The following is a 12567-nucleotide window of genomic DNA, read 5'->3' on the forward strand; positions in this document are numbered from 1 at the left end:
ACCAGTGGCGGAGCCACTCACAAGACTGTGGGGGCTCCTGCCTGCACTATTTTATTAAAATGCATTGCTACTATATGTCTATATTAGTACCTTTGAGGTAATTTTGGGTAGTTAAATTTTAATTGGTTTGCTTACTAACAACACAATCTATGAAATAACATCTCACCTATTTAATTTTTGTCCCTCACAATCATTTGATGACAAGTTTTGCAACAAAAAAAAAATTCATTTGATGACAAGTATAATTAAATTTAAATTGCATATTTTCGATTGTAATATTATTACAATTGAAATTTTATTTTATTTCAACATGGTAATGTAAGAAATAATTGCTATTTTTCATTCTTCAAAAGCATTAATATATTTTCATAATTTAAAAAAAAATTAAAGTATATTGCGATGTATACATATACTCTTAAAAAAATATCGTATTTTTGATATTATATATATGTCGAATATTGCCCCCACTTCTTAAAATTCCTAGCTCTGCCGCTGGTGATAACCAACCTGGTTCCATTGCATAGCCCATACCGTTGATCTAAATTCCTTAACATTACTGGCAATCCAACTTTTAACCTTAATTTGTGATTAGGAAGACCCTAAGCAATAATTGTGTTGGGAAATTCAGGTGTGTGAACATCGTCAATTGCATCACCATTAATGTTACGTATAACTGGCGAATCATAACTTAAGTACACTATTTTATTGAATTAAAAATACTGTACAATATTTTACTAATGGGCCATACCCATTAACATTATTGGCTAGGCTTTATTGAGACACACGTTTAGCAAAGGGGTAAACATGCCACTATGTTAATGTTAAATCAAAATTAAAAAAACACAAAAAAAAAAAATATATTCAGAAACAAATGAATGTTTAATAAGCTATCAAAGTTCTATCCTTTTTTTTCCTCCCAATACCATGAGATTAGTAATTACATTGAACAAATTATTTACTAAAACAAAATATTTACATTTACAAAATTATTTACATTAACCAAATATTTATACAGTCAATTATTGAATGTTGTTATACTTAGATTAGTAAATTACCAGCACTTAAACGATTAAGAAATACTTGTACTTTTTCCTTATGAAGAGCATGAAATTTTGTTATAGTTATAAACTAAATAAGTACTGTCAATTGTTTCTAAATACAATCTATATTCTCTAACTATAGAATTGCATCAAATCTAAGATCATTCGTGGTCAATCTTCAAAAATGCCATAATTTATATATCTTCTGCTATTACTCATTATTCATCCCTGCCTTCTTGATTCGGCATTTTTTGTTTATTTGAATAAAAAAAATCTCTTTTCTTTTATGGAATTTCAAGAACTAACATATTTACTCAGTTACATAAACTTTTTAAGAAAAGAAGTCATGCCAATGATACAAAAAATACTGGAACTAATATAATTGAAAACAGACATATAATGACTAATAGACGCATAAAATGCTGCAACTATTTCATTGAAAACCAATCCTTTGAGCTTAAACAAATATTAGTACATTTTGGCATAATTAAAATACTGAAGAACAAATTATAGTCCTTCTCACATAAAACATAATTATGAAACTGAAAACTGAAAATAACAATGACGAAAAAACCAACAACTTTTAATGTCCTTCACGAAAAAAACCCAGCTACTTCAACCAAGGTCAAGTTGTAAACAACAGTCACGTAAATGTTATCAATCTTCAAAATCGACGACACCTGAATGTTTCAAAACGGCCAAGCGAATCTCCAAAATCACCACAAAAAATGCTTGGTAAACGCACGGCACCCTGATATACTAAATTTATGGAATATGTTACGATGAATAGGACAATTCACAGCAGCATGACATCAGTAAACTAAATATGACGTCAGTGAAATGAAGATGGAAGGATATGGTTTGATCAAGTACAATATGCAGGTATTTATAGAAAGAAATGTGAAGAGCTACCAGTTTATGCATTGGAAATGCTAAAAAAATATTAAAAGATGAGGAAGTTCAATGTATTCTAAAAGTATGATAAGATGGAACCGTAACATTAAAAGCTTAGGAATTTCAATGCATTCTAAAATTCTGATAATATGGAAACGTTCAATGTATTCTAAAGAATGCACTAAATGTTGCATGAGAATAGGAAGGTACATAACAGTAGCCAGGCTATTTGCTAATTTCGAAAGGAGAAAACTTAGGTGCAGTACCACATGTGCTGTTGGTGCTGTTCTCCAATTAGAATTTAACACCTGTATACTTTTTAAATCAAAAGTTATTTTTTGTTTCAAATGCCAATTAAAATGCACCGCTGGTTTTTGTATATTCCGGCGATCCATTATTCAATTTCTTCCAGACTATTGTTACTCGATTTAATTATCACACCAAATATTTCTCCTCATCAAATTTCTGGTAGATTTCACCGTGATCTGTAAAGGTTATGGTGCTTTGTTTCTATGCATTTGTTAGACTGTAGAATAGTAATTTGTGTTAATACTAATACCCTTGTGAACCCGGTGCATATGCTTAAAAAGAAGAAGTAATGCCGTCTTGCTGATTAGTTTGTGCAAGTTCGGTTAGCGGTGGCAGAGAGGATTTAAAGTAGTGGTTGCCGATAGGATTTGATTGGCGTTTATAAAAAAAAAAAATTAAATAAGTTTTTGATTTAAAAAAATATACAGGTGTCAAATTTTAACAGGAAAACAGCACCAACAGCACATGTGGTACTGCACCTAAGTTTTCTCCATTTCGAAATGCACAAACAGACCACGTTTTGGTTTGCTACACTTTCCAACTAATCTTCCTAAAACCAAGCCTTAGTAAATGCACACCAAGTATAGGGAAAATAAAGCAAGGCAAAATTTGAAATTCAAATTTCAAATATGGAAGGAGGGAAACATTTTTAGGGTTAAAGTGATTAGCAATTAATGACATGTTATTAGAGGGAAAAAATTAGGTTAAACTAGACTTTTCACCCGTGCTGCCGCACGGGCCATATATAGTTGAAAACATTAACTGCACTTTTTATTAAAAAATATAGGTGCGATATATCATAACGTATAAGGTATGTTAAAAGAACTCATGTTGTACATATGTAAGTTAATTTGTTTAATATAGATAAGCTTTTCCCTGTTAGTATGTTTTGTTTGAAATGAGCGTATATGAGTCCGAAAGTTAGTACATACTTGGAATATAAGGGATTACATGAGTGTAGGTCTTAACATGCTTTAGATTAGAAAGCTGCTAATTAATACATACTTGGAATATAAAGGATAACACCAACGTATCTGTCAAACTGGTAAGATGATAAAGCTACCAAATTAATTGACCAAATACTAATATACATATAAATTGGTCTAAGGTGTACATGTTTTCAGCAGAATTTTTTTTTTTTGTCACGGAATGGCAGAACTAACTTAGAGTAGATATGAGAGAAGCAATGTGATACTAAATGCATTTCAAATCACCTGCTTGTCTAAGTGGGCAAATAATTCAAGATCAAGTTTGAAATCTCAAATCCTAACCGATGAAGATTTTCTTTTATATTTTGAGTGAGTAATCTAGCCCAAGCGGACCTTTATTGACTATAAGCTTTAGGGCTCAACTTGAAGCAACTTGAATAAGTTTATTTTAGAACAAAAAAGAATAGACTGCAAAAATGTTGTGCACTGTCAAATCAGTGAGCCTAGAATTGGCAAAAGTTACAAACCCATATATAGTTAATTTGTTTAGTATAGATAAGCTTTTCCCTGTTAGTATGTTTTGTTTGAAATGAGCGTATATGAGTCCGAAAGTTAGTACATGCTTGGAATATAAGGGATTACATGAGTGTAGGTCTTAACATGCTTTAGATTAGAAAGCTGCTAATTAATACATACTTGGAATATAAAGGATAACACCAACGTATCTGTCAAACTGGTAAGATGATAAAGCTACCAATTAATTGACCAAATACTAATATACATATAAATTGGTCTAAGGTGTACATGTTTTCAGCAGAATTTTTTTTTTTTTGTCACGGAATGACAGAACTAACTTAGAGTAGATATGAGAGAAGCAATGTGATACTAAATGCATTTCAAATCACCTGCTTGTCTAAGTGGGCAAATAATTCAAGATCAAGTTTGAAATCTCAAATCCTAACCGATGAAGATTTTCTTTTATATTTTGAGTGAGTAATCTAGCCCAAGCGGACCTTTATTGACTATAAGCTTTAGGGCTCAACTTGAAGCAACTTGAATAAGTTTATTTTAGAACAAAAAAGAATAGACTGCAAAAATGTTGTACACTGTCAAATCAGTGAGCCTAGAATTGGCAAAAGTTACAAACCCATATATAGTTGATAGGTACAAAAAATACAGACCCACATGATAACCACCAAAAAACTACAAAATCACATCCATCATCATTTGAATTCAAAAACCAAAACATATTGTCAACTAAAAAACCAATGCCAAACAAATCTGCAGCAGGACCATAAAGCAGCCTCATCAATAATTGATGAAGAGAACATGAACTGCAACCATGCAAAACAAAATGGTAGCTGCACAGACTGCCGGAAAACCTGTAGTGCACAACACAAAGCTGCATAAAACAACATGAAAGGCAGCCAACACCCAAAAAACTCAAAGATACCTGCAGCCGAAACAGAAAAGTGTGAAATTCATCAGCATTCAAAAACAAAAACCCAGTAGCTACCTCAATGTATTTGATATAAGAATAATACGTGCAGTAGAGATTAGTACTTAAGGATGAAAAGAATGGAAAAATTAGACAAATTCAATGAACAATCTCATCCATAATTCAAGAATCGTACATTGAGTGGTTAAATACACATTTCTCAACCATAAAAAATGTCATACTCAGTAATACTAATAACAGCCACACCCTTGAATATTAGATTTTAGAGTTAAACCCAAACATTTGTGTTTTCTGTCTTAAAATAATGAGGAATATTCATTTAACGTACTTGTGCACATACACCATTTTCACGTTGAAATCACAGTGAATATCACCAACGCGTATATTACCTGAGGTACACTCGTTAATGCAAGGATATATTCAAATTGGGGCTGAACAGAGACCTCTTTAACAGATGGGGCTGAAACATGTTGTCATTGACTTATGCAGCCTGAAATAAAGCAAAATGAGACTATTAGTTTTCTATTTCCTCTAAAATAGAAAAGGCAAAAATGAAGAAGCACTAAAAGAATAAGAGAAGCTGTAATAAAGAAAAACAAATTCTTAATCAAAACTTTTTAGAAAGTTGTCGAATATTAGCAAAATAATATAATTAAACAAACATCATAAAAAATAATGGATGAGCAAGGTTATATCATAATTGCACAATTCTTGTTATTTAGCCACTCACTGGTTCCATATAGAAAAATTCACTCCCAAGGTTATATTATAATAGGAGGCAAAATTTCTTTAAAACAAATCAAAGCAATTATAATAGTACTGTGATCTTAGGTACTTACATGTCACTGGATATCAAATTTATTGATATTATAAAACCATCCTTTCTGATCAGTGGGAATCAAATTAATTATTAAGAGGAACCATCTTATTTTTACCTTAACTCTTAATCTCTAATAATAATAAATTATTTTCTAAAGAGTTGTATGTGGTAGGCTGCAAGCAGATAATCACATGTAACTTGAAATGTGATGAAAGCTTTATCTTAAAGTTGTTGGATTCTAATAAAGCTACAGACTACATGTGTACCTTAAGCAACATTTAAGTAAAAACCAACACCCAAAGTATAAGTTAAAAATACATATGAGGCATTCAATCAAACATGTAAAAGAAGAAGTGAATATAGCCTTAAAACGATACAACCAGCAAATCATTTTCCAAGATACCAGATGCTACAATTTGTTTCTCTCTCTTTTAAAAAAAAAACAGTAGTCTTAACCCTAATCCTGATAAATTTCTCGATGGCTTTAAGCAACCTGTTGATGTCCAATCTTATTAACATATATGAATAACTCATAAAATTCATAATGTTTCAACTATATTTAATTCAAGATAGCAGGACAATGTTTGGAACAATGCTTGAGCTAAACTTAATTCAAGATAGCTGGACAATGTTTGGAAGTCCCATTACTTTGCTTGCAGGTCAGATAGCACATTATTATCAATTTATTTGTGCAAGCTTCGATCAAGTTAATCAAAGAGTCCAATGATCCTATGCAAGCTATACTAAGAGGTCATTGATAAGTACAAATGCAAAAAATAATATAAAATACAGTATTTCAGATTCCACATTAACAATTGAACATTGCAAAATATCACTTATACTTCTTTGAAAAGAATAAATGATCATTATAAGGAAATAAGACTATTCTCTTATAAATCAAAACAATGTCATACCTTTACATCCTCATTATATCTTATATAATTAATAGTATCGGTTCAAATGTATATGAATTAATTGTATCTATATACCTATAAGATATATATATAGTTAAATCTATAAGAAAAGCTATTGTAAGATTAACAGAAACATGTGGTAAAATGATATGAATTTTATATATCATAATCAATATAGACATAAAACTCTAATACTTATTAAAAAGACAATAGTCAAGTAATGGAGTTAGTACCTTACATACACACAAAACTACATATGAAACATAAAAAGAGATATAAATATCTTAAGTGGAGGTGTCAAGTCAAATAAAACTAAAAAGATTATTGATGATGGTTGAAAATCCACTTAGTGACAGATTTTTCCCTATATACGCTTCTTTAGATCTGCATAGAAACAAACCAAGTCTTTGGCAAAGGTACTATCACTCTATTAGTGACAGTTATATGGTCTACCAATGATAACCATACTTCCAGCAAAAAAGATTATGGTGGTTCAAAGATGCATGTAAGAATCCTAGCTCACTTGCATGTAAGTGATAAATTCAAATGCATGTAATAAGAATCCTAGCTCACTTGCATCAATATAAATCACTTTAGGGATAGTTGATAATGTTGTCAAATGCAAACTTACTTGCTTTCCGTATCTATACAGAAGTATAAAGCGGAAACATAGAAGTATATTTTGAAGAGAAAAAAAAATTAAAACAGCAGCAATGACAACATTAATGTTTAGTTTTAACAATTAAAACTTGTTTATTGTTTTGAAATAGCAAATTATAGCTACTAAAAATAATATTAATCAAACTTTCTAATACCCACCCTTTTATTTTTCTAATCAACTAAGAGGGAAGAAGGCAACTTTGTTTCAAGTTTTGTTCTTTCCAAATCACCTCATCCGTCCTCTCACTATCCTGCAATCCACATTCACACAAAAAAAAAAAAAGAAAAAAACGACAGATACAACATTAAAATAGACATAAGTTAATTGTTGAAATGCATACAATGGTTCAAATATATAGTTATTCTAAAAGCTACACCTTATAGTTTTTCTTTCTTTCTAAATTACGGTGACTCGCTGTGATTTCAACTGAGTTGAAAATAAAAATAGTGTCGTATGTATCTGTGAGATAAGAAAAAGGAACAACGACCTTCACTTACCGGCGGCCGCCGACGACTTTAGAAACTTGTCGTCGTTGTTGCTGATGTAATTAAGAAGAAAACAAATTCATATCTTATGCAGGTCATTACTCATATGCCTCTGCTGCATCATTTTGCAGATTTTTTTTAATCCAAAGATCGATTAGGTTATATTACGGAAACAAAACCCATACATTTCAACATCATCATCTATTACCCATAAAAAATTATAATAATTACCATTAATATAAATGAAACAGAACCAAACCCAGACTTGTTAATATCTGAAACAAACCCCAATTTCTTCAACATCATCTTTTACCCATGAAACTGAACCAAGCCCGTATTTTTTATTGTAAAATTAAAAAAAAAATCTTACAATTTCAAATAAAACAAAGAAATTACACCTAATTAACCAAAAAAAGTTAATAGATTTTGATGGTGGTGATACACAGAACGATTTTGATTGGAAAGGAAGCAGAAAAAAGTTAATAGATTGAGTACCATGGGTCGGAATCAAAGACGGTTGCGGAGGAGACAAAACGACCAAAGTTGGTGCCGCCATGGCTGATGGTGGTGATACACAGAACGATTTTGATTGGAAAGGAAGCAGAATGTCGTGAACAATTTAAGGAAAAAGATTATTTGAAAGTCAGTTGTTTTGTTCAAAAAATATAGGAGGGATTTGTTTTGTTTAGGGTAAAACAGGAATTTTATAGATTAGGGCTTAGGTTTAATTAGGGCAAAAATTCTAGCTTGGGGCAACTTTTATATATAGATGATGATTAGCTAGACCTAATAAGCTTTAAGAGTAAGTGATTCTAAAATTCTGATAATATGGAAACGTTCAATGTATTCTAAAGAATGCACTAAATGTTGCATGAGAATAGGAAGGTACATAACAGTAGCCAGGCTATTTGCTAATTTCGAAATGCACAAACAGACCACGTTTTGGTTTGCTACACTTTCCAACTAATCTTCCTAAAACCAAGCCTTAGTAAATGCACACCAAGTATAGGGAAAATAAAGCAAGGCAAAATTTGAAATTCAAATTTCAAATATGGAAGGAGGGAAACATTTTTAGGGTTAAAGTGATTAGCAATTAATGACATGTTATTAGAGGGAAAAAATTAGGTTAAATGATTAGCTAGACCTAATAAGCTTTAAGAGTAAGTGATTTACGTGTTCCATCCTTGCAAATTTCTAATTTGATCAGTGTGTAAGCAACATTTAAATCATTTGCTTCTTCTTGGAAACTTCCCTAACCAATTAATTGGCTTCTAAGAATTTACTTGTTATATAAACTATTCAAAGAAATATGACTTTGAAGCTATAAAGAGTTTACTTGTTATATTAAGTACAAGAGGGAACAAGATCTAATGGTTGCTTGTCAGGGTGGACATCGTTCGGTTGCGGTTGATTAGATGGATGTTGCATGAAAACGGATTGTATGTACTCCACCAAGTCATCCACAATGGAGTGGCGCCTCCACGAGGAGATTGGAAAAAAATCAAACTTAGTTGAGACAAATGTATTGATAAATTTCTTAAAAGAAATATACATTTTTCTTTACTATTTCTTTAATCAATACACTGTGAGCACTAAAGCTAAGCATTTGCGGCATGAATTGATAGTAGGAGGAACATATCCATTCATAGTTGTTGAATAGAATAAAAATAATTTGCCACTGTGGTTGATTGTAACTACTTGTATTATGAATTTAAACACTGATTTTGAATATTGTGGGTTTCTGAAGGAGTTGCTAGGGAATGAGGAAGTACAAGAGGAAGTACCTAAGGAGTTTTATGAGAAGAAAAACATCACAATGAAGGTTAAGGTGATCGCTGATTCACTTTTTCTGATCCAGAATCTTCTAATTATTGTGGAGTTGAAGAGTAACATTTAGAAAAGAAGAGAACTCTTACTTCTTCTGTTTTCCTTACCAATGAAATTTTTCAAAATAGAGTTATTTTTCCAACATCTATTTCCTACCGAGAAAAATCTTGGAAAAGTTACAAAAAGAGAGGAGAGAGATACTGCAAGAACTTCTTCAAAGAAGCAAAAAATACTCAAAGAGAAAGAAATTGCTAGTGGAGGTGTTACAAAGGAACATAATAAGAAAACTATCGATTGAGGAGACATGAAAACAAAGAAACTTAAGAAGAAAGCTATTGATTGAGGTGTTACAAATGATTTTCATATTTTTACTCTTAAGTCCATCCTAGCCAAGTTGAACAAACAATCTAAGTGGGTGAGATTTGTTGGAAGTATGGCGGGAGCATACATATTCAATTGGATATATGACTAATGAGGGGCGAGTTGTTTATGCAATTTGCTGATGCGCTAATGCGCTTCTTCTGATCCAGAATCTTCTAATTGTTGTGGAGTTGAAGAGTAACCTTTAGAAACGAAGACAACTCCAACTTCTTCGGTTTTTCTTAGCAATGTACTTTTTCGAAATAGAGAGTAATGTTTATACTTAGTGTATGTGAATGTCTATGAGTTCTCTAGCTTCATTGTTGTGGTATGTATGTAACATAAATGTATAATTGTTCTTTAGCATTGATGTTGTGGTGTGTAGTAACCAAAAGATGTAGTGTGTGTATATCTATATATATAAAAGAAGAATTTATGTTGTTAAAATGATTTAGAAAACAATAGTAATAATGTAGAAGAAACTTAAATAATGGAATGAAAAGTGGGACATAATTGGATTTTGAAGTAAATTTTTTTTTTGTTGATTAAATTATTAACTTATAAATAAGTACAAGAGGGAGCAAGATTTGATAGTTGCATGGGGTCGACATCAGTTGGTTACGGTCGATTTTTGGGTGAAAAAATTACAAAAAAGATTATTCTTCCAAGATTCTCCTATACAAGTTGTGAAGTATAGGAGAATCTTGGAAAATTTACAAAAAAGAGGAGGGAAACACGACAAAAGTTTCTTCAAAGAAAAATAAAATAGTTTATACTGTAAAATGTAAGAAAATATCAGTTTATATTTATTATAGGTTTATTAATAAATGTTAAATTTCTTTTCTTAGTTCCCTTATTTTATTATTATAAATACATTATATATTATTTTATTAATATAATATTTAAAAAATAGAAAAAGATAAATTATTATTAATTAAATAAATTATTATTAATTAAAGTGGCACAATTGTGCATTTTACAATTAATATTAACCCCTCAAGATACTAACTCCTCAAATTGGCATAGGGAGAATTGAACTTGAGACCTTGAGGATGAGTACACTCCATGGTCCGAGATCAATACCTCCAAATCAACCCAACTCGGTTCATAATCAAAGAAACATTAATAAGACTTATTAAGAAAAAAATGGAAAAAATCTAAATATAATAAATATTTTATTAAAGATAAGGAATGTAGATGCAAATATATAAATATTTAAAGGAACACTAATTTTGTTTATAATAATAATTGTTAATAGTTAGAGAGTAACAATATGAGGTGCCTGTTTATTTACAAAATTGTCTTTTATTTTACATACGAGTTCAAAAAGAAAAAAGAAAAACACAAAAAAAAAATACAAAAGATTAGATGAATAAAAATGAATGTGCAAATACATATTTAATATTGATGGTGTTTCTTCTCTAATTTCAAAGTGGTAATTGATTCAATTTATAATTTTTAATAAAATAATAGAATGATACAAATTTTATATGATTATATATATAAAAATCAATTATATGATAAAATATAGATATACAATACATAAATTTAATAACGGTTAAAAGTAACAATCACTTTGTATTTTTAATATATATAATATTCATTCTCATATTGTATGCATGACTCAAAGAGTTATATTTAATACATGAAGAATGATATATAGATGTGTACTATTTGAAAGATATATTTATATGGTTTGTTTATGTAGTTGGTGGTGCTGTTTGTGATTGAAATGCATTACTCTAAGAATCATATTCAACTCATGAGAATGAGAAAAAAATCAAATGTGTGTGATATAACTGATATTCAAAACTAATTTTTTTTAGTTTAAATTAAATGCTATATTAATTTTGTTTTTATCTCTTCTATAATTAACAAAACATGCATAGGCAAGGGGCCGGGTGGAGACATGTATTACCTTCCCTGTCCCCATACCCCACTCCCGTATACTTACATATTTCCCTACCCATACCCAGCGGGAATGAGAAATCGAAACTGTTCTTATTAGGATTTAAGTTGTTTACTTTTTAGGTCATTCCTTACTAAAAGAGAATGAATTTAGATTTTTATCGAGACTGTTCTTTGTTTAGTTTTGAGAAAAAAAAGTTAGTGGTGTTTCTCATGATATTTCTTAAATTTATTTGTGTGTTAGGTATTGAAGAGTAATTATTTATTTTGAATGATTGTATGTGTAGTCTTACTAGTGCTATTATACATTAATCATTAATGAATTTACCTTCTTTTTTTTATTAAATTTTCAACTTAAATTTTCATTTTCACTTTAAACCTTCAAGTTTTTTGTTCAAGTTTTACCACTGTAATTCTAGTTATACAATTCATACAATCCTTTTTACAAGAAACAAAAACATAAAATTTGGTCATCTACAATATAAAGAAATGAATCCCCTATTATTCAAAGGTATGCGTGACATGATATTGCATATTATACAATTGTGTGTGTATATGCGTTTTACTTTGTAGAGAACGAAGATTGGTCAAATAAATTAAATACCGTTGCTAAAAAAAATACATGCATTAAACCGAAATCAAAACAAAGTTTGATCAAATAAACCAAACCCAAATCAATCGTCTTTCAAAACAAAAAATTGCTCAATTGTACCAAATATTGTTTCTTTTATTGCACCATCATGCGTTTATCGTTTAATAGTCTTAATCAATTCCCAAATTGTAGCATCAATGGTGCTATATAATTGTAAATTGTGCGATCTCAAAATCCATACGATCATACAATTCTTGCTCATTTATTGTTTTGCATATGCTTTGCAATTGTGTTATCTATTTTTTTAGAGCAATGCTATATCTCTAGAAAAATAACATCAAGAATTCTTCAAGAATAAAGAGTAGCCAA

At 30.2% G+C, this 12567-nt stretch overlaps 1 long non-coding RNA gene across 3 annotated transcripts; it reads right to left on the reverse strand.

Annotated features, from left to right (window-relative positions):
- Positions 1-4271: 4271 nt before the first annotated feature.
- On the reverse strand, positions 4272-8226 carry LOC146906907 (uncharacterized). Of its 3 annotated transcripts, XR_015019911.1 has the most exons (4): positions 8007-8226; positions 7185-7276; positions 5021-5121; positions 4272-4625 (listed from the first exon to the last, which is right to left on the reverse strand). It is a non-coding gene; the product is annotated as an uncharacterized LOC146906907 (long non-coding RNA). The 3 variants fall into 3 exon arrangements; XR_015019912.1 differs by lacking the exon at positions 7185-7276; XR_015019910.1 differs by lacking the exon at positions 8007-8226 and having other exon boundaries at positions 7185-7379.
- Between the last annotated feature and the right edge of the window lie 4341 nt (positions 8227-12567).

This window comes from Medicago sativa, chromosome 7 (genome assembly GCF_051527215.1).
Source record: "Medicago sativa cultivar Bolivia chromosome 7, Bolivia_mono, whole genome shotgun sequence".
NCBI lineage: Eukaryota > Viridiplantae > Streptophyta > Magnoliopsida > Fabales > Fabaceae > Medicago > Medicago sativa.